The following is a 25,000-nucleotide window of genomic DNA, read 5'->3' on the forward strand; positions in this document are numbered from 1 at the left end:
ATTTGGAACCAAGGTTATTATTTTGGCACCAAAATGTTTTTAAATATCAAGCAGTTGTATGTTAAAGTGTTCTGATGAAGTCCACTATTATGTGGATGAAAGCACTAAACGAGGATGTGTTGCACCATTTTCATTTAATAAATTAAGATTTTTTGCCACTCCGGTCCGAGCTTTGGCTTTACCATAGGAACTGGTATATCTTGCCTTCCTGCTACAGCAGTTTTGTGTATTTTCTTACATTGTTGTTGGTTGTTTGTTGGTTTTGTGCATATCTGATTTAAAGCACAGGACAGAAACCAAATAATACAGATGCAGGAGTACTTTGGCCAGATGAAACTAGTTCTGAAAACTTACTGTCACTAAGAAAACAGACAAGGCCTCCAGGCAAAGGATTTCACTACAACTGAGGTCAAAACTAAGAGATATACAGCTATAACAAGAACAATAAGTACAGTTGAACAGATTACAGAGATATTAAATCAAAATGCAGACAAAAATGAGAATAAACACTTATCTTTTCTCAATATCACAGCTGGTAGTAGGTCAATCTCTCTGCAGCAGCCTGAGCAACAGATATATCTGATTTAAAACACAGGACAGAAACCAAACAATACAGATGCAGGAATACTTTGGCTGGATGAAACTAGTTCTGAAAACTTACTGCCACTAAGAAAACAGACAAAGCCTCCACACAAAGGATTTCACTACAACTGAGATCAACACTAAGAGATATACAGCTATAACACACAAAAAGAAGAATAAGTACACTTGTACAGATTACAGAGATATTAAATCAAAATGCAGACAAAAAATGAGAATAAACACTTATCTTTTCTGAATATCACAGCTGGCAATAGGTCAATCTATCTGCAACAGCCAAAGCAATAGGTAGGAGTTCTGATCCCTGACATGGCAACTGAGTCTCTGTGTGTGTTTGTGTGTATGCGTAGGGATCAATGCTTTTGAGGCCATTCACAGTCACTTTCCGTTGCCCTAATTTGGCAAGCCTGCTGATGTCATTCACCTTGAAATACACCTTTGCAGAATGGCTAGCCCTATAGACTCTCTGGTGTGTACTATAACTGCGTAATGCTATAGTGTGATGTACTAGCTAGGTAAGAGTTTTAATCCCAGATGGGGAAACTGTGTGTCTCTGCATGTGTGTAAGGATCAATGCTTTTGAGGCCATTCACAGTCACTACACTTTCCATTACCCTACTTTGTCAAGCCTGCTGATGTCATTCACCTTGAAATACACCTTTGGGGAAGGAGTAGCCCTATAAGCTCTGTGGCTCATACTATAACTGCACAATGCTGTAGTGTGATGTACCATTTAGGTAGGAGTTCTAATCCCTGACATGGCAACTGTGAAACTCTGTGCATGTCTGTGTCTGGAACAACGCTTTTGAGGCCATTCACAGTCAATAAACTTTCCATTTCCCTACCTCGGCAAGCCTGCTGATGTCATTCACCTTGAAATACACTTTGGGGAAAGAGTATCCCTATAAGCTTTGTGGTTCATCCTATAATTGTGTAATGCTGTAGTATTATGTACTAATTAGGTAGGAGTTCTAATCCCAGACATGGAAAATGTGAATCTCTAAGTGTGTGTTCGTTTGTGTAGGTATCAATTCTTTTGAGGCCATTCAAAGTCAATGCACTTTCCATTGCCCTACTTTGGCAAGCCTGCTGATGTAATTTACCTTGAAATACACCTTTGGGGAAAGACTAGCCCTATAAGCTCCATGGCATGTGGGATAAATGCAGTACACTGTAGTAGCAATGCATAGCTAGGCAGGGGTTTGAATCTCAGCACTGTCAAGTGTGTGTGTGTGTGTGTGTGTGTGTGTGTGTGTGTGTGTGTGTGTGTGTGTGTGTTTGTCATCAGTATCCTGGGTGGAGGTACCTGAGATTGTGTAACAACATGACTCATTGTGGAGTGAGTTTTCCAAATTTCTTATATTGAGGACCTATTATATGTCACATTGTCCACCTTTCAAGGACAACAGATGTCAAACAGAGAGGCCATACCCCTACATGTGACATTATGGATTGGGGAACAATATAGGCACCCCTTGTATTACCCAGAGAATACTCTCCACCCATGTCTCATACACAAACACATGTGGCTAGGCAACAACCACTATGTTGGTAGTTCTCTGCATATTGCCCACAGATAGTAACCATAGTGTGATTGCAGTAGACTACAGAGGATATGGCACCCTGTTCCATCCCTACAATAGGCAAATAATTATTACAGTGGTCCTTTGCTATGTTCTCCACTGGACGCCTGCAACAACTGTAGAGTCAGTAAACGTAACCCACAAAGGAAATACCATGTCTTATACACATCCCCTGTATGGACAGATGCCACTAACACCCATGAATACCTGTATCATGCTGTCAATATAGGTGCAGGATAAACCTCATTTCCATAGCCAGTTCTCACCACATGAGGTCAGGAATTCCACATCAGATGACAACAATCTGTCCACACAACATGCCCCAGACACATTAGGTACACTTCAACATGTCACAAAACATGAACATGGGACATGTGCACATCCCAGACACCATTCATGTTATGGAATATAGAACACATACATGGCAAGCATTGCACAGCACTGGTCACCCACAGTAGTAACCCAGATGAGTGGATGGTGAATACAATACCCACCTGTATGGGCCAATCCATGGACTACACCCCTAATCCACATTGCAGACCATTGCCTAGCCTTGTACAGCCTTCTGGCACAGTCAACCACTACACACCTGTGAAGCAATGAACCCATGCATGTCAGTACTGGCAAGTCTGTGTCTCTGTGTGTGTGGATATTAATGAGTTGGAAGCCATTCACACTCACTACACCTCCCATTGCCCTACTGAAGCATGCTTTCTGATGTCAGTCACCTTGACATACCCTTTGCCTATATGTCAGCCTGATAATCTATGTGGTATATGTGATACCTGTGTAATACTGTAGTGTAGCAAACTAGTTAATTAGGAATTATAATCCTGACCCTGCCAACTGTGATAATGTGTGTGAGTCCCTGAGAGAAGTGTGGTTGTGTCTTCCTTGACACCTGCTTTTGTGGTCAGGCACATGCACTACACCTACCTTATCCCTCCTTTATCACTGTTGCTGATGTCACTCACCTTCAAATATACCTTTGAGCAGCTCTCCAACATGTAAGCTTTGTGGCACATGCAATAACTGTATAAAATGTAAAAGCAATACATAGTCAGGCAGGGGGTTGAAACCCCATACTGGTACACCCTTCCTTTCTTACTTTGTCTCTGTCTCTCACTCCCTCTCTGGTGGATGTGGAAAAGTATATCTGCTTTGCTTAGGCAGCACCTTGTGTTTTGTAAGTGATGCTCATGATCAGCTGATGGCCTGTTCATGAATTGCAGTTCCCCACTAGCTGATTACATGTGGAACAGCTGTTGTAACATTCCCATAGCCAATTGCATGGAAACATACTCCTATAACTAGGAACATCATGTGGGTGTTGGCCCTTTTCATTCACTGTGAGCAGGACTTCATGTTGGTGTTTGGCAAACAGCATCACAGAGGGTAGTGGGATATACCTCTTACAACATACACTGTGGAGACAGGCCAACAAATTGGAGGGGGATGTTCCAGACATGAGGACAGAATGTAAGTCTTGCTCTTCTACATTTGAAGTAATGTTGGTTTAACAGGGTTTGTGGGGTTATGGCTGGTCTACATAATTAATACCTGTCATGACAATGTTATGTGGTTGAGGAAACTCTCACCTGGTAGGGCTATCTGCAGACTGGCCAGTGTTTGGAGTGTTACATGTGTTGTGTTACTCACAGATGACCTATATTTAGAAATGCAGTAGCATAGTCTGAGTATTGCAGTCAGTACATGGTGACAACCATCAGAGTTAGTGACTTCATATCCATCAGAAGACATATGTCACAACAAACCCTATTACACCAGTAAATGTATGAGTTTATCACAGCAACATGTTAGTATTGGCCCTGTGTTTGTGCCTCCAGCCACAACTCTGTCAACCTTTGTAAATATGTCATGCAGTAAGAGGTGCATATGTTCAGTACACCATTATTTATTGAAATCATATGTGATAAGCCAGTGAGATATCAGACTGCTAGACATTTTATGCATAGTAGGGCTTATATTTGAGGACAAAACCTGGACATTCTGTTGTAATGTGTATAGTAGTGAGGTCTGTGTACTTATGGGTATCTGTGTTTATTTGGGTATTTCACCACTTTTTTTTACAATGACACCTCACATCTGGACTTAATGCAGTACTCCAGTTCACATATAAATGTTATTTATTAGGCTATACAACATAAAATTGCTTATAGATTCATTTCACATGTAAATTGGGATTTTGCTATAGTGAGGATCTGTTTGGGTATACCTCAGTTTTATGTACAGCTGTGATGGCTTACTGGTTAACTGCTGTGACTATAGTGTCCGGGGCCCTGGGTTCAAGACCTGCAAGGGTTGTTTATTTTGTTGCTGGGCAGAACAGGGGCTGTTGGATACAGAGCAGTTAAGGCACTTTTAAGCAGTTGTAAGTGGGTTTGCATGGGTTTCCATGACAGTAAGCAATGCTAACTTCTGGTTAAATATTCTTACACTCAGCCTTTAAATTGCTTAACCTGTGTAGGTATTGCTTACCCCTGTGCAAACAGGCTTAATCCCACTTACTGCTGCTTAAAAGTGCTTACTCTTGCTTACCCCCACACTAATTTAGAAAGGAATGAAACATGGGTCTTCGGAAAGTGGTTGATTTTGATACTTTATGCATTTATTTACACTATTTTCTGTATGGCATGAATTTATCATTCATTACAAATTATAACTTTGTTTAGTATCCCTGATTCATGTGTAGGTATACTGTATGGGGCACTTTTGTTTATCTGTGGATTTTACCACATTATTACAATGACACATCACATCTGCACTTAATGCAGTACTCCAGTTCACAAATATATGTTATTTAGTAGGTTATACAGCAAAAAATGTTCATAAATTGCTTTCACATGGAAAATGGAATTTACTATAGAGAAGATCGAATTGGAAATGACTGCTCGCAAAGCGAATGATCTGACCACTACATTATTGCAGTACTGCTGCTACTGAATGTATCTTGCTATTTACCTTTTTGTGTGATTTAAGCTACAGTATGCATAGCTAAGCAATGGGCAAACCCGTGCAGCTATAGTTAAATTTAATCTGTTGGATAAAAAAAACATTTCTAGTGTTATTTCCTCTGGAAAGGGACAGCTTTCACTTATTGCTGTGGATGTCTGCATGCATCTGCACATCTGACAGGCATCCTAGCATGTTTCAGTTGCTATCAGCGTAGGGTTTTCCTGGGAAGTGGAGCTTTGACATTTGCAATGGCTGTGGCTGTGTTTTCACCTGCAACATGACTTATTTCCTATATTTTATGTAACAGTTGCATAAAACAGTTATTCTATATCTGAAACACCTACATGTTATAAGAAACCAAATAAGCAACTAAACTGCTACAAGAATAAGCTTTTATTTAGGCAAAGGTGTGAAGTTCTGTCCTTTGTACTGGCCGTGGGTTTTGGCCTGCCAAATCTGATGTTTGTACCACAAATGTCCCACTTTGGGCATCTGACAAGCTGGTAACCCTACAACCCCCCTATGAGCATTCTTGCTTATTGTAATTGCCAAACTGCAATTCTTGAGTGCAGGGGCATGTATATTGTGAAAGCTCTGCTCTCAGACACCCCCCCTGTACTTGTCCATGCTCCATGTCCATTTAGGAGCAGAGGCAGCGCGCCTTCATAACTATGCATGGCGCTCTGCCGTGCTGCTCTTAAATGGTCGTTTCCATGCAGGAATAAGCTATCTGAATCCTGGGGTATGTTTATTGTTTTTTGTTAAATTTAATAAAATGCATGGGTTATATAATTATAGTTCAAGCAGTATTAACATTTGACAGAAATAATTTGCTAGTTTAAAGTGTAAAACCACTAGGAGAGTAGCATTTAAATATAACATTTGAAATGATAATAGTATTCATGCTTGCCTTAGTACTTTTTGAAATTATATTGAATGTATACCCTTTTAGGGGGTAAAACTGTCAAAGTTACAGATCACATACAAAAAATAAGAAAAGAAATGCAAACTATTTACAATATTTACACTTTGATGTCACCTTCAGTTAAATGTTGACCAAATTTGGAGAATAATGAGTAATTAATGTCTTCAAGAAAGTGTGAAACAGTCCTCAGTTTTTTAGAAATAGCTTTCAACACTATTTTTAGATCATTATATACTCTCTATGTTATAGTATCAAGCAGAGAGCTCCAATATTTCTGACAGTATGCACTTTTCTTTTGACTTTTTGAAACTAATTTATGTGATAAGAAGTATTTCATAGCCATACTCTTGAAATCTTCCCATGTAACTTTAGATCTGTCTAACTAGTTTTTTTGTTATGTAAAATTTTAATAGCGCACACAATATAATTAAGATGTGTTTATTCATATATGTGAGGTTATCCTAAGTTATATGAAGAATTGCATTTTCCCATGAAAGAGTTGTTTTTATGTATCCTTGTTTTTCCAATTTGGATCTTAGTGAGCACCACAATTTATATACATTTTTGCAGCTCCAGAAAATGTGAAGGGTGTCTGCTAACATTGTAGGACAAAAGGGGCAGTATGGAGAAGGTGTGGGATCTATCTTGTTTAGAAGAACAGGTGTATAATAAGCATTATTATTTATCATGATTTGAGTGTATATTAAATTTGTGAAAGGGGTCAATTTCTGAGTATGTTCTATTGCTAGAATTTTTTTGCTTTGGGATAATAATATTGTTTCTTTCCTCCCAGTGCTTTGAGTATAAAAGTGAATTTTAATACTTAATTTTTATTATTAATTTGTAGGCATTTGATAGCATTTTGGATTTGTATAATAGCATTTTTAGGATCATTTGAGTTATGTTAATATCTTGCTCATTAGTTTTTAAATTAGAAGTTATAGAGTTAACTAAGAGAAGTATTTGTCTAATTATTATATTGCACTTTTTGCTCACGCCCAAACTATTTTTAATATTTACCATTGAGTGGTTGTTTAATTGATAGAAATCCCAGATTATGCTATTTTTTATTTGAGGGAATTGGTCAAGATCTAGCATACAGTTATTTAATTTCAGATTTGGATTACAATGGATTGGTTGTAAGAGAATGAATGCATTCTAGAGTTGTAGGGATGTTATTAATTTTTGAAATATCTTAATTTTATTTTTAATTACTGGATGTATTTTAAGTGACTTAATCTTTTTTTGACTTACAAAATGAATAGCTTTAGGACTGATATTCATTGAGATTATATGGTGATAGTACAGTTTTATCCATAATGGGTACCACTCATGATTTGCTGGGTTATAATTGGTTATTTGAAGAATATGACTAGCACCCAAGATCTCATAATACAGTTGGAAAATGGGTAAACCGAGGCCTCCCTCTTTTCTTTTGGTAGTACTAGTTTGCAGTAACTAATTCTTGTATTTTTAGGATGCCATATGAATTTTGCAAGTTCTGATTTCATTTTAGAAAAAACTTTTTGGTATGTTTATGATGCTAGTATTTAATTCGTATAGGATTTTTGGAAGAATATTCATATTTATAATTGCTGATTTAGATAGGGGTAATCTTTAAATTTTTCCATCTGGAAATATCATTCATTATATTCTACCATGTTTTATAGAGGTTATTCCTTAATAATTAATTATGAAAATGATTGAAGTGGATATCCAGATATTTTAAAGAGTAATTTACTTTTATGTTTGATTCTGGAAAATAAAATTCCTTATGACCAAGGGAATTTATTGGGAAAATAACTGATTTATTTGGATTTATTTCATAAGTCGATCATTTTGAAAATTTTTCAATATAGTCTAAGATTGTCCATAAGTCTGTGTTTGGTAATTTGAAATATATATCTAAATCATCAGTAAATGCCGTGCATTTTATTTGCAATTTCAAAATTTGCATAGAGTGATGGAAGGTTCTTTGATTTGTAGCAGTAGGGATTCAATGTGTAATAGACTAAACAAATAAGGAGAGACGGGACAACCTTGTCTTGTCCCATTGATAATTTTGATGGCTTTTTGTTTATATAGAGTGTTGTAGATACATCATTATGTAAGATTCTAATCATATTTATAAATTTCTGAGTGAATAATTCAAAACAGAAAGTTTAGGTTCACTCTATCAAAAGCTTTGGATGCAACCACTGACAAGGCATACTTAGGGCATCTATCCTTTGCCAAAAGATGTATTAAAGAGTCTATGGTGAGTCTGTTATCCAAGACCTGTCTGTGATTCATAAAGTCCAATTGCTCAGAAGATATTATAAATGGTAACACTTTTTTTAATTCTATTTGCTAATATTGTAGATAGTATTTTTATGTCAGTATCAATGAGAGCAATGGGTCTATAATTGTATGGGTTTAAAGTATCTGAGTTAGACTTATGAATAAAAATATTTTTTGAATTATTAATATATGGGTCAGAGATATCAAATTCTGTTATATAGTTAAACACTCTTAGTAGGATAGAGGCTATTTGCTTACTGAATTATTTATTTATTTGTTTCAGTTTGATGACCGGGAAAGTCCACTTGGCCAAGAAGAGCCCATTTTCAGTGGAGGCCCGGAGAGAAAAGCTCCAAATGTACATAAAAGAACATACATTACATAGTATAAACATGCTCATCAGGTTAAGAATATATGAAGCCACCCAGTCCAGGAACCTTGCCTTGTTTCAACTTATCAGTTGCTAATTTAATTTCCTCTAATTCTAGAGGGGTTTTTAGAACATTACATTTTAGTTCATTTAGAAGTGGAAATTTTAAATATTTTGTAAAATGTTAGTAAAGAGTTACTTGAGATTGTTCTTGCCAGCCATACAAATATTTGTAGATCTCTTCAAATCCCTGGATAATATCATGGTCTGAGTTTAGGGCTTTATTTTTGTAATTTATTTCACTTATTTTGGGAGGAGCATGTTTTACATTTATAATTCTTGCTAGGATTTTTGAGGGTGTTTGGACCCATTCTGCATATTTATATAATAATGTTTAGATTCTTAGCATTGAACAGTATCACCTTTAGATAATTCTAGGTTGATTTAGCTATGTCGGATGGTTTATCACATTGACAGTGCCCAAAAAAGGCACTATGGGGTAGACAAGGTTTTAAAGCCCAGAGAGGCAGGTACAGACCACCCCTGGCAAAGAATCAAGACCTGTCAACCATATCCTCCCAGACTTGGACAAATATGTACCCCTCTTCCTTTGAATGACACCAAAAAACAAGACAATTATTAAAATCAATTATTTTTATTCATATTGTGGCATCAACAAACAGCAGTAGCAAATTCTTGGTTGTATAAGGCTCAGGTGTATTAGTGAATGACCTTATGCCATTATGTAGCTGACTAAATGGGATAGGTTGTAGTATGGCTTGATAGACATAAAAATCTTAGGAAAAAAGTAAATTTTATGGCAAAAACTCTGTGCTCATCATGCAGAAAAAGGACACTTTTACATTTTAAAGTGTAGGTTAGACACTTCTGAATGTTCTCAAAAATTCAGGTCTCTAATACAAGTTGGGATAGAGGACAATATGACTTTCAGGATTCAAAAATCTGCCACACTTCATTGAAAAGTGAACTGTATCTTTAACGTTTCATGTAGAATGCTGCTCAGTGTTACACTCATACTGACCTGGAACACAAAGCCCAAGAACTCCATCATGCCTCAGTTTAACTATTGTTTGGCTTTGTATAGTTCTGCTGGCATCTAGACTAACTTCCTGTCTATAAATGCTGTCAAAATATTTCCCAGCAGCTACCTCTCAAATGGGTTTCCTTAACTTCTGTTACCTGCAACAGTTTTCTTGACTGCATGTATTAATATCAGAGGAAGTCCAATTCCTCCTGACCCAATTTAAGTCTTCAGGACTACATGGAAAATAATCAGATCTATGTCATAACACCAAATTCATATAATATCAACTCACATAACAGCAAGATGACGTCAGCAAAAATTTAAAAGAATGAACTCCCAGAAGGGCGTATTTCACCTCCAGAAAACTAACCACTTGGCCACCAATAAGTAAAACAAAAACTGAAGCAAATTAAATCCACCCCCACAGCACCCCTACCTAAATATACTAATTCTGACATTGCACTACAGTGGAGAAAAGGGCAAAGTTCACCATGGAGGCCAAGTGGTTAGTTTCCCCAGTGTGAAATACACCTTTCTATGAGTTAGTTCATTTAAATTTTATCTGACATCATCCCACTGTTATGTAAGTTGATGTTATGTTAATTCGAGGATTTAAAGGGATCCAAAAATCATTTCAATGGTATAAAAGAAAGCTCATTTTCCCAGTGTGAAATGACAGACTCACTCAATATGTTCTTCAAATCATTTTACTTCAAGGCAAGTGAAAAACATGATCTTCTCATCCTTCTTTGCTGTTTAAGCATCTCTGGTATTTGGTTGAGGATCTAGTGAACAAATTCCTTAATTTAGCGGAGGAACAGTGCCATGCAGACACACTTTTATGAATGCAGTGTTCAAGCTAGTGAGGATATAACTAAAGCTGGTGAGTTTAGGATGGCTGTTTTCTCTTCTGCATTTCTCAGATGCCCTACTCTTATCAGCATGCCACCCCAAATGAGTCCAGTTCCAAAAGTAAATTTCTTAATAAGAAGCAGGCCCAGGTAGACCCAATAAATATATGAACTGTGTATGGTCCCTGTATGTACCCTGACTATGGCCTGATCCACCACCAAAATCTACCATACTTCTTCTCCAGTCTGTAATCTAGTGTTGTATTTGAATATCAAAGAAGAGACCCCTGATTCCTAAACTATATTCTAGCTAAAGGCTACTAAAATAAGCAACATTTTCATCATCTGTCAGCTGAGCTGATACTCTGATACTTTTGGTATAAAAAACTGAGGAAGGGGAACTCATCCTTCGGTAGGTGAAGGAAGCCTGACCTTCTAAAGGTTATGCCAGTACTGACTACATACAGGTGCTGTCTGACAGACACTCTAGTTAGTACTCTAACTTCCACATTATTATATTAACATATATTGATGTACCTAAGATACTTATATTGTAACCCTAAAACTAATGCCATAATTATGCAATCTATATTTCCATGAGCATTGTTTCCCAAGCTACTTACAATTGGAAGGTGTTTTATGACTTAACCTAATCCACTTTCCATGGTGATACACTAGTCTCCTGACACCATGAAATATCTAACCTCAACTTACAAGTCTTACACTTGTCAACAAGCATAGCATCATTCGATCACTTTGGATTTTGTTTATGTAATGTATAGCAGTAGTACATACTTGGTTGTGTGGAGATGACATGTATCACTTAATGACCGTATGCCATTAGGTAGCAGACTAAATGGGGCAGGTAGTAGTATGGACTGATAGACATAAAATAATCTGGGTCTATGTTCAGTCATCGAATGAAACTTCCATTGAATGGTTGCACATCGAAACCTATCCATCGAACATTCATTCAGTGAAAGTTCATTTCATCAATGGGGAAGTAACTATTTAGCCATTGCTTCCATGACTTCCCTTTTCCCCACTGTACTGTGGTCTCTGAGTTGGTATATATAGTTGGGGGGGTAAAGCCACTCACCTGGGTAAGTTTGAAATACTGCTGTGGGGCACATGGGGAAGTGGTGACCATCTAGTTACTTTCCCCATTCACGAAATGAACATTCGATGGATAGGATTCGATCTTCAGCCATTTGATAGAAGTTTCATTTGATGTATGAACATAGATCCAAAAAATGTTAAGGTAAAAAAGTAAATTTCATAGCAAAAACTCTCTGCTCCACAGGCAGAATAAGGACACTTTTACCTTTCAAAGTCGAAACTGAACACTCTTGAATGAGACAAAAATCAGGCTTCTAATGCAAGTTGGGTTAGAGGGCAATGTGACTCTCATGATTCAAAAATCTGCAATGTTCCATTGAAAAGTGAACTGCAGCTTTCATGTATTCAGTTGGCAAGCAAGACATGTCAAGACTGAACCATTGAGTTGATTGTATTGGTTTTGTCCATAAAAGCTCCTTAAAATGTAAATTGTATCAAATATTTGGAATTTTTTCCAGTGGATTTTGTTTTTCAATGTCAGGGTCAAGTCATCACTGAAAAATACTGGTATACAAAGATGGGCAGCATTCCAGTTAGCCAAACTATGACCAGTAAGACTCACCTCAAGAAACCAATAGGCTGTATTGTCAATATAACTCTGTGACAACAGAAGCATGGCGACCTTATGTCACTTGAGATAGTAAATCTTCTGTACAGGAATGAGACTACTTAGGCTGAAGTCAAAGCATCATAATGTATTGTTCATAAGGAGCCAGTAAAGGCATAATATGTATAATTCCAGAAGCCTATCGAAACATGCACACTGCCATTTAATTAAATGAAATGCTTCTTTTCTGAGTTTAAGATAAAGTCATCCTGGGAATAGACTGCCTGTTGTACCTATCTATTGTCTGAGCTGGCCTTAGTGTACTGGCCATGCATGTCTACCCAGGGTAATACTACCTGGTCACCAGGTAACAGGTGTGACATAAGTGGCTTAAAACTGCTGGCTCAGGTATCCTTAACAGTATTTGATGATAACTCTCAGGTTTCTATGCATTCTTCCAGAGTTTAGTATTGGGCCCATCACTGCTTGCTTCTGGGAATGCAGGCAGTTCTTTTGGAAGCAAATATGAAACCTGCTTGCTTCTGGAAATGCAGGCAGTTCTTTTGGAAGCAAACATTAAACCTTGCCTACCATAGCATTTTTACTGGTTTTGAAGGAAACTTCTTATACAGATCTCTGGATATCCCATTATAGTTCTCAACTGGTTTAGCTTATTTATCAGTAAAACTAGCTTTTCATCTGTGAGATCCTTTAAAGCCTCTCCTTGATATCTTAAGGATTATGGGTAATTCCATAATTTTATTTATTTAGTTGTTTATTCATTTATTATTTTAAATTTGTTAACTGGGATACAACACTGATCACATTGGATATTTCAATCTCAGACTGGGGAAAAGACAACAGAAACAGAGTGAATGACAAAATGCAATATAAATAAATATATACATATATATATATATATACATATATATATATATATATATATATATATATATATATATATATATAGACAAAGTGAACATCATAGTTGGCTTGAGGGTATAAAAGCAATAGATAAATGGTATTATATACAAAGTGACCGAAAAAACACACTATATACATGCATTATATATAGAGTGGCATCAGAGTTGGTATGCTGAAAGAATCACAATTAAAAATGGGGTCAGAGCAAGGTAAGTAGACAGAAGAAGGGAATGAACAGGTTAAGTTGTATGAACAGAAAAATAGCAGTTGCAATTCCCTGGAGTCTTGAAATCATATTACTTAATCTTCTAGTGCATGAAATCTGGACAAAACCTGACAAAATGGGGCGGGGAAGGGGCAAAGGCCCAAAAATAGGGACAGATTTTAAATACTGCTCTTATAAACTTAGATATTTGCAAGAGAAACAGGGTTTGTGTTAACAACCCATGCAGACGGGAACTGAAAGTTTGACTGCTGAATCCTACACTAAGGTACTGTACGAGCACATCCACTTGTGCATGAATTGTGCCATCTCCAATAGAACCAAGATGCTCTCCTCCAAAAAAAGGAAGCCAATCTGGTGGTCCCCTTGCCATAAACAAACTTTACAACAAAAGGAAAAAACTGGTGCAGAAAAGAGGAAACTCCAAGGATGCAAAAAACTCCCTTACTAGCCTCAGTAAGAAGCTGAGATCCCTCATAAAATCCTCCAAAGTTAGTTACGAAAATAAAATTGCCAAAGATTCCAAAGACAATCACAATGTATTCTATAGCTATGTCAAGAATCTAAATGGCAATGCTCAGATCTGCTCTGAGCTACAACAGAATGGCCTTAAATATACTGCGCCCAAGGATATTACCAATATCCTGGCAGATCGATTCAGTGCAAACTTTATTGCCCTCTCACCCCTTAAAGGGCCCATCTCAATATTGACAGATTGCCAAATCCCAGTAATAATGGCCACACAGGTAAAAAATGCACTCTCCAAAGCTAGGAATACAGCATCCATGGGACCAGATGACATCCCAGGCTGTGTACTACATGAATTACAAAATGAATTGGCACCTCAAGTAAGTGTCATGTTTAATCATAGCTTCACCTCAGGCTTCATTTCCACTGAGTGGCGCACAGCTACAGTTATCCCACTCCACAAGGGGGGATCCACCTTAGATCCTGGGAGCTACTGCCTCATCAGTCTGATGAGCCTGATCTGGAAGGCTATGGAATGTATTATCATGGAACTTATAAACAAAGACATTGGCAACCTTCAAACACTAGACCCCACGCAGTTTGGGTTTGTGAAGGGCTGATCTTGTCTCCTGAATCTGATTGACTTCTTTGAATCAGTCTCCAGAGCTGTGGACAAGGGTAAGGTGGTCCACACAGCCTATCTGGACCTCACCAAGGCCTTTGACACCATCTCCCACTCTGGAATCATAGATAAACTTACTAAGCTGGGCATTAATCCCTACGTCACTCGATGGGTTACCAACTGGCCTGCTGACAGTACCCACACTGTAAATGTAGCCGACTGCAAATCCAGCTCCAGACAAGTGACAGGTGGAGTACCTCAGGGTTCAGTCCTGGGACCGGTCTTGTTTGGCATCTACTTCTCTGAAGTACAGGTTAACACTAAGGGACTCTGTCTAACAAAGTTTGCAGATTACTGCAAACTTGGAGCCATTATTGAATCCCCAAATGATGTGGATATTCTACAAAAGGGCCTTACAGAAACAGATGCTTGGTGCTAGAGCCATGGGCTCAAGCTCAATGCCAAGAAATGTATAGTTATCTCCTTTGGGAAAAAAACATGTACCCAGGAATTACCACATAGGTGGCAGTACACCAAACACCGAAATTGTGATAAGAGACTTAGGGACACAGGTGGACAGTGGCCTCACCTTCGATAACCACATTGACACAACAGTCAGGAAATCCTTCTATGTGGCACACCTCATCACTAAGGGCTTTTCATCCAGAAAAAAGGAGGTCATTGTCCCACTGTACAGTACTCATCCCTCATTAGACCCATTATAGAATGCAATGCCCAGTTTGATATGTACATCTCAAGACATCTGTAACAACTGAAATGGCCACAGAAATACCTCACTAAAGGAATCACAGGCCTAAAGCAGATGCTCTATGCTGACCATCTAAAAAAACTCCACCTATACTCTGTCACATATCGTCTACTCAGAGGCAATCTCTACTTAACATACAAGGCCATGTCAAACCCAGAGCTGTTGTACATGCTACACTTAAAGAAATCCCAATCCCTCAGAGACACATATTCCAGGGATCTGAACCTTGTCATCACAATAAAAAAAACATGCTGGAGGGGTAGGTTCCTGACCCAGAGACTCTCCAGTCTCTGGAATAGACTAAAAACACACGAGTGTTATCAGGCAAGGTGCTTCTCAAGAAGAAATAGCAATGACCTGTAGCAGACTAAAGAAGCACACCATGGCTGGCACACCACGAACAGTTTATTTGATAGATAACTGGTTAGCGCTTTCACGTTCAAATATAACGTTTCTTCTGAAGATTGGTTGGCTGAGAGATAGGAAATTCACCCCAGGGATCACATTAGTCACCCTGCTAGACAGGGGTCCAGGGAAGTAAATACTATGGGAAGAAATAGCCAGGGAATTGTTATGGCTAGGCTTATATAGGCCCCAGGGCCGATAGCCTAGTACCAACCTATGAACCTATGAACCTATACATTTTCTGAAGGATTTGAAGTCTGAAACTCAAATGTATGTCATTATTTGGTGACTTCAATTCTCAGATCATCCAAGTGATTTACCAGAAGCCAAACATTTTATAAGGAACAGACCAAAAATATGAGCCAAAAATCTGGACATTCTGCAAAAATCTAGACAGTTGAGAGGTATGTTTGAAATGTGTTGTTATTTGTGAATGGAAAATGGGGTAATGGAAATGATCTTTAAGAAAAGAAGGGAGAAATTCCCACAGTTTAGGACCAAGGACTGAGAAAGCATGGTATGTGCAACAAAACCTAATTTGGTAGGGTTGGATGAGAGGAAATTAGTGGCTAAGATATCTAAAGTTATATAATGGTGCATCTCTAATTAGTGTGAAAGCTATTGGAAAGAATCTGTTATTCTTGATAAATTTAAATAGTTGAAAGGCAAGCAGAAAGTCAGCATGTTATTTCACAGGTAGCAAATTAGCTTTTTCAATAGTTTTCCAGTGGTGTTCATTTCCTGGGAAGAGAGTGCTGAATCTGCAAATGGCACGAGGAGTGGACTGAATGGTGGATAGATTTCATTTAGAAGCTGCAACAATTATCAGGAGACAATATTCTAGCTGAGCAACTAAGACACATTTACCTATGGCATCTGAATAGAAAAAGGGAGATCCTCTTATCCCAGAATAGGAGAGAGTTGTGTTTTTGCATGTGTAGTCCAAGTGGAGTTGGAAATTTAGGAAGGCGCCCAACCAACCCCTTAGGTATTTGAATGAAGTGACATTTTCAATAATGTTATTAAGATGATCAAGGATTTGTAGAGGCCTGGAGATAGAAGTGAACTTTTGCATAGTGCCAAAAGCATTGTTCTTGTTTTAGAGGAGTTTACTAGGAATCAACTATCAATGACCCAATAAAAAACGGCATGAAAATCAACCTGTATTTCAAGTTCAAGAGACAGAATGGCTGGAGCAGAATTGGAACAAGGCATTAGCATAAAGCAGGAGAGGAAGATAGGTTAAGTCAAAACAAAGTTTGTTAATGTGGATAGAAAAGAGGAATAGTGCCAGAATTGATTCTTGAGGAACACCTTTCTGCAGAGGTGCTGATGTAGAGGCTGATGAATTGAAATGAACTGATAACTGGAAATTAGAGAGTTAGTTTTTAAACCAGGGCAGTGTGTCATCACCAATGCATATTTCATTGAGATGGTCTAAGAGACACGAGTGATCAACAACATCAATGGCTCTGGTGAGGTCAATAAAAATTGCTTCAGTAATTAGGCCTTTGTCCATTTAAAGACGGATGTTGTTGCTGAGTGCCCAGAAAGCTGTGGATGTAGTATTATCAGACCAAAATCCATTCTGCTTTTGAGACAGAGGTGATATTGGTTGCTACATTGAGTGAGTTTAAATAAATACATTTTTTTCCGCATCTTTACTAAGGTAGAGAGAAGAGAAATGGGATGAAAGTCTGATGAACTGGACAGAGTTGGTTTCTTAGGGAGTAGTTTTACAATTGCATTCCTGCAGAGATTAGGTATAATATTAAGTGTAATACACAAGTTGTAGATATGTTTCATTTGGGTTACTATGCTTTCTCTACAATTATAAACAAAGTGGGGGGTTATCAAGTTTAATCTGTTCAAGCAGATGGTAGATGCCCTTAGATGTGATACTTCTGAAGTAGAATGAAAATATGTATGTAGGGGAGGTGGGAATGTCAGATGCAGTCTGGGATTGGCTAGAGACAGGGATGGGAAGGTTATAAGAAAAGCAAGGCTGAAAGTTAAGAGGATGTGGAATTCATGGAGGGGAGACTCTTCCTTTCTGTAAGATGGTTGACCTCTTTCTAGTAGTGTTTTTTTTTTAGTGAGTTTTGGTATTATTTTATCAAGTAACTTTTATGGCGATGAATAACTTGCTTGGCAAGGTTACATAGCTGGATGTAATTCTGTTGGCTTATAATAGAAGGAAGTTTTTTTTAAGGATACCATGTCTTGTCTCTGAGTTATAGAACAGCTTTAAGTTCATAGGTAAAACAGTTGTTAGATTTAGGTTTATATACTATTTGGATGACTAGGAAGGAGGAGTTTTGCAAGACAGACAGTAGAGAGGCGAGAAGTTCTGCAGTACTGTTAGGGTCAGATGAGTTCAAAACTGGTGGCTAGTTAATTAAGGAGAGGGTAGATTTATGTTTGCTGATGTTATTCTGTGATTTGTTACAGAATGATATGATTCTTGCTTCTAAGTCCATTAAAATGTCCTTGTTCTCATGAACTGGCAGGCTTGGCTATGTTGATTTTAATTGGCACCATGGTACTCCTTAAGGACTTCTAAGATGTAATCAATGTTCTGAGCTTTTCTCCAAAAAAAGTAATAAGCTGTGATCAATGTTCTGAGCTTTTCTCCAAAAAAAGGAATAATGAATGCATCAACCAAGGAACTCCAATCAGATAAGCCACTTTTCTTCATATTCTCAGGCAAGTCATCTGTAGGACAGAGGGCCACATCATAATGTTGGATGTTTATAGCCTATCAGAAGCCATATCTAGTTTTTTGCCATCAAGTATTTTTCAGAGATATGTATATAAGCAGTGCTTTAGCTTACTTGGTAGATTAAAAGTGGTCCAGTTTTCTAAGCAGGTGGTTAATGAGTTTTTGTCCAAGATTTAAGGTGACAATTAAATGAATGCAACATGTGTGAGCATCCTAAAGCATGTGTTTCATACTGTCCTATAACACAGGTAACACATATGGCTATCCACCGAATGCAACATATTTTAACTATAAGGAATGAAGTATAGCTAAAATGGAAACAGACTTCTAGAACTGACAACTGCACCTCCTTTATAGTCTTGTGTAACCTAGCCAAGAAATCCATCAGAAGACAAAAATATAAATCTCCAGACAAATAAACATAATAATCTCTTACAGTCTCCCAAACACGTTTGGAAAGATGTTTACCTACTGTCAGGAGGAAAACCTAGTCATAGTACCCTGTCTACAAACATAATTCAATGTGGTATAACAAAACCTTCTCTAGAAAAGTTTCTTTGAAGAATTTAGCAATCTCTTATCAATAAACTCCACACTTCCCACAGATCATGCATTACCAACACCACCACCATTCATCACCGTCTTCCACTTCAAATGCATATGTCCCAAAGAAGTATTAATTCTACTTGAATATATTTCTACTGCCACCCCTCCTGGATCTGACAAAAATAAACCTCTGATTCATATATCACTACAGAGAGCATCTATGTCTTCCTCTCATCCACGTATATAATCTACATCTCATAAAAAACATCAAACCACAGATTTAAAAAATGGCTCTAATTAAATGCCTCTCAAAGCAAACCAATCCAAAAGATACATTTCACTTCTGTTCAATACCCATCCTCCCAATTCAGTGCAGACTTCTAGAAAAGACAGTCTATACCCAACTATTCCTCTATATCCAGCAGTACCACCTGCTCTCCTCCAAACAACATGGTTTCTGGCCTGTATGAAGTATTATGAAAGCACTTTGGTCCCTACCTGATGACGTCCAACTAAACTCTGACAGTGACCTCCTTCAGGTGGCTTATTCAGTGACCTGACAAATACATTTGATCTCATTGACCACTATCTTCTCCAAAACAAACTAATTGAAACTGGTGTCATTACAGACACTATTTAGTGGTTTAAAAACTTCCTCATTGACAGACTATTCAGTTAAACTAGGATCCTCCCAATCAAAATCTGCAACCCTTACCAAAGGTGTACCACAATGTTCCATTTTTGCCCCTCCTCTTCTTCATATTCATTAGCAAACTTCCTTGTGCCCTTACCCGTCTCCTACTTATCCTCCATGCTGACAACATGGTTGTTTACTGATCAAGTCTGTCTCACATCAACATGCAATGCTAACTCCAGTCAGACTTTTATGAGCTCCATCAATGGCTCACAAACCATAAACTAATTTATAGAATGGTGCAGTGGTGCAGCGGTACCTTTGTCTCCTCACAGCATGAGGTTCTCCAGTTCATTTCTCTGCTGGAGAGCCATCTGTGTGTAGTCTGCCTGTCCTTCCTGTGTTTGTGTGTTTTTTTTCTGGGTGCTCTGGTTTCTTCCCATGTACAAAAACATGTGTCTGGAGCATTTCTCCTCACCCTCGGCTGAAAATTGACTTTGTTCCAAGTCAGACTTTCCCACTAAGCAAATGTTAAATAAAAAATTCTCAAACCCATCAAAACTATGCTTTTTGTAACCCCAGAAATATTTAACCAAGTATTTAACTCTTTAGCTGTCTTATTCCTACAGAATTATTCCATAGAAACATCCTCCACCACCAAATACTTGGGACTGTGGCTTGATCAGTCACTAAACTTCCATTCTACATAGACAAAGTGAGGCCCAAAAATAAACTTCCTTCTCTTCTGGGGCAAAAAACATATCCTTTTCTCTATCCCAATCACCCACAGCAGGCATTGGGAAAGGGGTTGTCCTTTCTCAACTTAAATATGGGCTTCCAATTTTTCTTCTCCAAGAAAAACATTGCCATGCTCTAGACTATCTCTTGCAGTATCTGCCAATTCATTACAAATTTTCCTTTCTGTTAGCATCACTGTATCACTGCATCACTGTATCACCATAGATAAAGCAAAATGGCTAACCTAGAAAACAGAGCTCTAACCAAATTTAAGGGCCTCAACTCTACAAACTACTCCTGCTCCACACATTTACTCCTCTTGTAGCCAGGCTTCATGAAAAAATATTCTTAGACAACCTGAGCCACTACTCATAAACCCCACCAACTCTCATTAGCCCTAGAATCAAACTCCTCAGCACTGCACAAGCTTTCTCAACTCAGGCACCTACGCTTTGACAATCTCTCCCTATCAACATTAAGGAAATCAAACCTTATTCCAAATTCAGAATCCAACTCAAAAAAGGACTTCTTCATCCAAGCAAATAAAAGTAAAAGTAAAAATGAAATAAAATAAAATAAAATAAAAGATTGCCAGTGAAGTTGTACATCCTGTCAGGCAAATCAGAACTTCTCACATAATCAAGAAATAGTCCACCAAGATTTTTGCACACCTGGACCCAGGGATATTAAGTTGATTTGTTTTTCAAAGTGATCACAATAAGGGCAGAAAGAGTTTGCAGGATGAATGCCAATAAAGTGAGTGACTTTTCAATGTTAATTCTGTCTAATCAACTAAATGTTCCACACCTCTGTATGTAGAAAATATATAATTGGTTAGGTGCTGTCAGCAGAACTGACAATATAAATATTAATCTCAAGAAAATCTTTAACTATATAGTTAGTTAACGCTGAAGTTCTGTATGAAAGTTTCAAAGTTTACTTCACCACCCCCTAGAATGGGAGTAGAGAGAACATATCATGATAACCCAGCCAGAAATCCTTCCCACTGGTTTGAACCACATCACAATTCTGATCTAATAAGGGGGCTAAGACAAGGAAAGAAGGGAAAACAAGTTTTCATCAGGGCAACTTCACACTCTCCACCATTTTCCTGAAAGATAATTACTACAAAATGATAGTCAAACCTGGAATTCTTTGAATGCTTAGTAGGTGTATGAAGGAATCAATGTAATAATGTAAAAGTATGCTTGGAGAGACTTGCATAAACCAGGCCGAAACCCCATCACTCTTACACAAGTTACAGAGCCCACTGATATTTAAAATACAAGCCTTCCTGGTAGCTATGGTGCTTATTCCTGAACCATTTGAAGCAATATTGCATATAGAGAGATATGGAACCAGAGATTCCTAAAGGATATCTAGACTAATGAATGTACTCTTGAGATACATATAAAATAGGTGTGAGACTCATTAAATGAATTCAACTATTAGCCTGGGTAAATAGTTTATAAATTAGGGAAACCACAGTCAAGAAGACTTCAATTTAGCAGCTCATGGCAGTTTAAAATAACAGTAATGCATTAATTAATAGCAGCAATGTACAAAAACATGTACACAGAACATATAGTCCATTAAGGAAAAAGGAAGTTAGTTTCTTTCCGAGGTTTGAAGCTCTTCTCTAAAGTAGGATCAGGACACATGACCATTAGTTAAACAATTATTTGAATGTCTGCTTCACTCTAAACTTCTAAAGTAATAAGAGCAGCAGAAGTTTTTTTTTATGATTTAATCAACTAGTTGCCAAGAAACATACTTTTTCTTGTTCCTAATGAAAGCTAAGATTGCTTTGGATAGACATAGAAGGAGAGAGTGTTTGCTCTGTAGCATGGTAAATATCCCCTCATGAAACTGAAACTTTCAATATGCATTCAAAAATTCTAGCACAGAAACTACTAATCTAGCTGTAATTCCTGCCTTAGACTGGAACTGGTTTAGATTTGATTAGTGCTGTAGCCATGGTAAACAAATCAAATAAATACATAAATAAATGAATACCAAACCTCAGGCTGCATCACCTCTATAATGAATTTTACATCATCATGTCCTCCCATTTTGTATTGTAAATGACAAAATTAAAAAAAAAATATGACATATGCATGTGTGTCATAGATGCTACTTGATGTCAAAATTCTTCTGAAGATTATACAATTATGTAAAGGCTTGCTGTATAGGATAATACAGAAAGTAGAATAGCTAAGTTCAAAAAAGCCTTGATGATAATATAAATAATAAACCATCAACTTACACTGGGACATACCTCTTTTTATTTTTCCTCTTCACTTTATGTCTATCTCTCTCTTCCTCTAAACAAGGAAACACTGTGTTTGTGTACTGGGGAGATGGAAGAAAAACATGGCTACAAGTGTAGATATCTGAATTCTGAAGTGAAGTCACTTCCCTCAATGTTTACTTATGTTGGCATCAATTCTTTCAACAAATGTTAGCCTGCAAGTGGGTGTCACTTAATGCTTTGATTAGTATATACATTGTTAAAGTAATATAACAAAGCAGGCATGATATTTGAAATTGGGTCCTTTCAGGAAGTTGATACAATGCATGAATTAACTAGTTCCTGTCAGGGCTTTCATGCAATACATAGGTTCATAGGTTCATAAGTGTGTGATAGGCTGATGGACCTGGAGCCTTTACAAGCCTAGCCTATAGAAGTGCCCTGGCATTGTGCTGCCCAACATTACTTTGATTACCTAGTCTGCTCTGCATAAATATATTCAATAACAGGCAGTCCACGCAGTCTGTGTTATGAAGTAAAAGGAAAATCATGGACCACACTATACTGAATTAATTTGACCTTTTGCCAAGAGTGACTTAATTCAGTTATATTAACTATGGACATCAGTTGGAAAGTAAGTATACTATAATATCATAGCATAGTACACATCAATCATTGCAAGTTAGGTTTAAATGCAGTTTATAACGTCTGATGAGCTGTGGAGTATAGTTTTATATGCATTATCATGAAAAGAAACAAGGATGTGGCTGCCAAAGTACATACTACATTAATAATGTACTGCTGTTAAAGTCTATAAAGTCTCAGTGATCATTGCTGAAATGGATTATTCTGTGGAAATGTACATTTGATTCTATTAAGCATATTTCAACTGTTATTTTCACTGAACTGTTTGAGACATTTATTCCTTCTATAACTCTAAAACCAGTATCACTTTTCTACTACTCTGCCTTGTGTATCTCTATTTAATTTATTACTTCTTAGCCAACAGATTTTCTTTTGCTTATCATTTTCTTCCCTAATTATCCTTCCTCCCAAGCTTGACTTTCTCCTCCTATGTCATTGGGATTTCCATTCTGAAATCTACCAACATTTTCCAGAAATAAATATCCACCATGCTAAGAATACTACTAATCTGGTGCAGTCAACATGGACCATTATTATTTTTAATTTAAATCCCATCTAATGGGAGAAAATAGTTGAACGCTCACGTACAAAGTAAATAGCATTTTTTGTAAAAACTTTTGGAAGTATCTATGCAAGTGCGTTTTGCCTAACTCTTAAAGTCTGTCTTAGGATGCTACTCCTCCCCATAACCTCCATGTAGTCTCTCGTTATGCAGTGTTCCACTACCTTTGCCATATCTCCTGGCAGCTATACTTACTAATTTCAGCTATGGTGTTAGTACCTGTTCTACTATCTTTTGCTTGCTAGTAGACTTTCACCTTATTTTTTCCTCCTCCTGTACCATAGCCTTTCATAATCTCTCCTCCATTATAAGCATAACCCCAATTAATCTCTTCTATCTCTTTGTGTTCTCTTCAGAGTTCTGCACAGACTATCTCATTGTTGTTTGTCTCATCTGAATTCATACTCTCTAATAGCAAGTATACTTTCAGCTCTCTTTAATTAAAAAATCTTTTTAATGTCCTACATATTTTCAGCTTTGATAGTCTGATGGAAAACTTGTCTTCTATAGCACAGAAAACTCTGTGTGAGCTCCACTTCATTCAACCTTGCAATGTCTGGGCTCACTCCGCTTGTCTACACGCCCTCAATTCCCACTCACCACACCTCCTCTACTCTTTACATCACTAAACTCGACCTCTACAACATTTCCTCCAATCCTCATTAATGTTTAATTAAGCTTTCTCACGCACCCAAGTTAAGCTTTGATTCTTCCTCTTCCCCTTGCTTTACTCTTTACAGTAACCCTTTCTTAGCTTCTCATACACACTCTAATCTTTCATTTGCCATGCTGATTCATTCCTGCCATGCCTTACTTCTTCTTCTCACAGACTTTATATCTTTCCACTCTACAATAATAAATGCATAAACTGCTACAATCACATCCACTAATACTAGACATGAATTCACCATTAGCTACCATGATATATCATCCACCTTATTTAACATAGCCCCTGTTGACTTCTCTAAAATGAAAAATAATGTATACATATCTTGTAAACAATAAAATAAAACTCCAGACCACCAAAATAAAATATTCTATTATACATAAACTGTACTTCTTCAGTGTAGATACACCCACCACAACCCTGGTCCCTTTCAGCCTTCAACCCACATTTTCCCTACTAAGACTGTAATCCTCATGACTGGATAACAAATCATACTCCCAAAATCCTAGCCAAGCCATCACAGAAGCA

The sequence above is a fragment of the Protopterus annectens genome, chromosome 4.part1, assembly GCF_019279795.1.
Source record: "Protopterus annectens isolate FY-2018-M chromosome 4.part1, PAN1.0, whole genome shotgun sequence".
Classification (NCBI taxonomy): Eukaryota; Metazoa; Chordata; order Ceratodontiformes; family Protopteridae; genus Protopterus; species Protopterus annectens.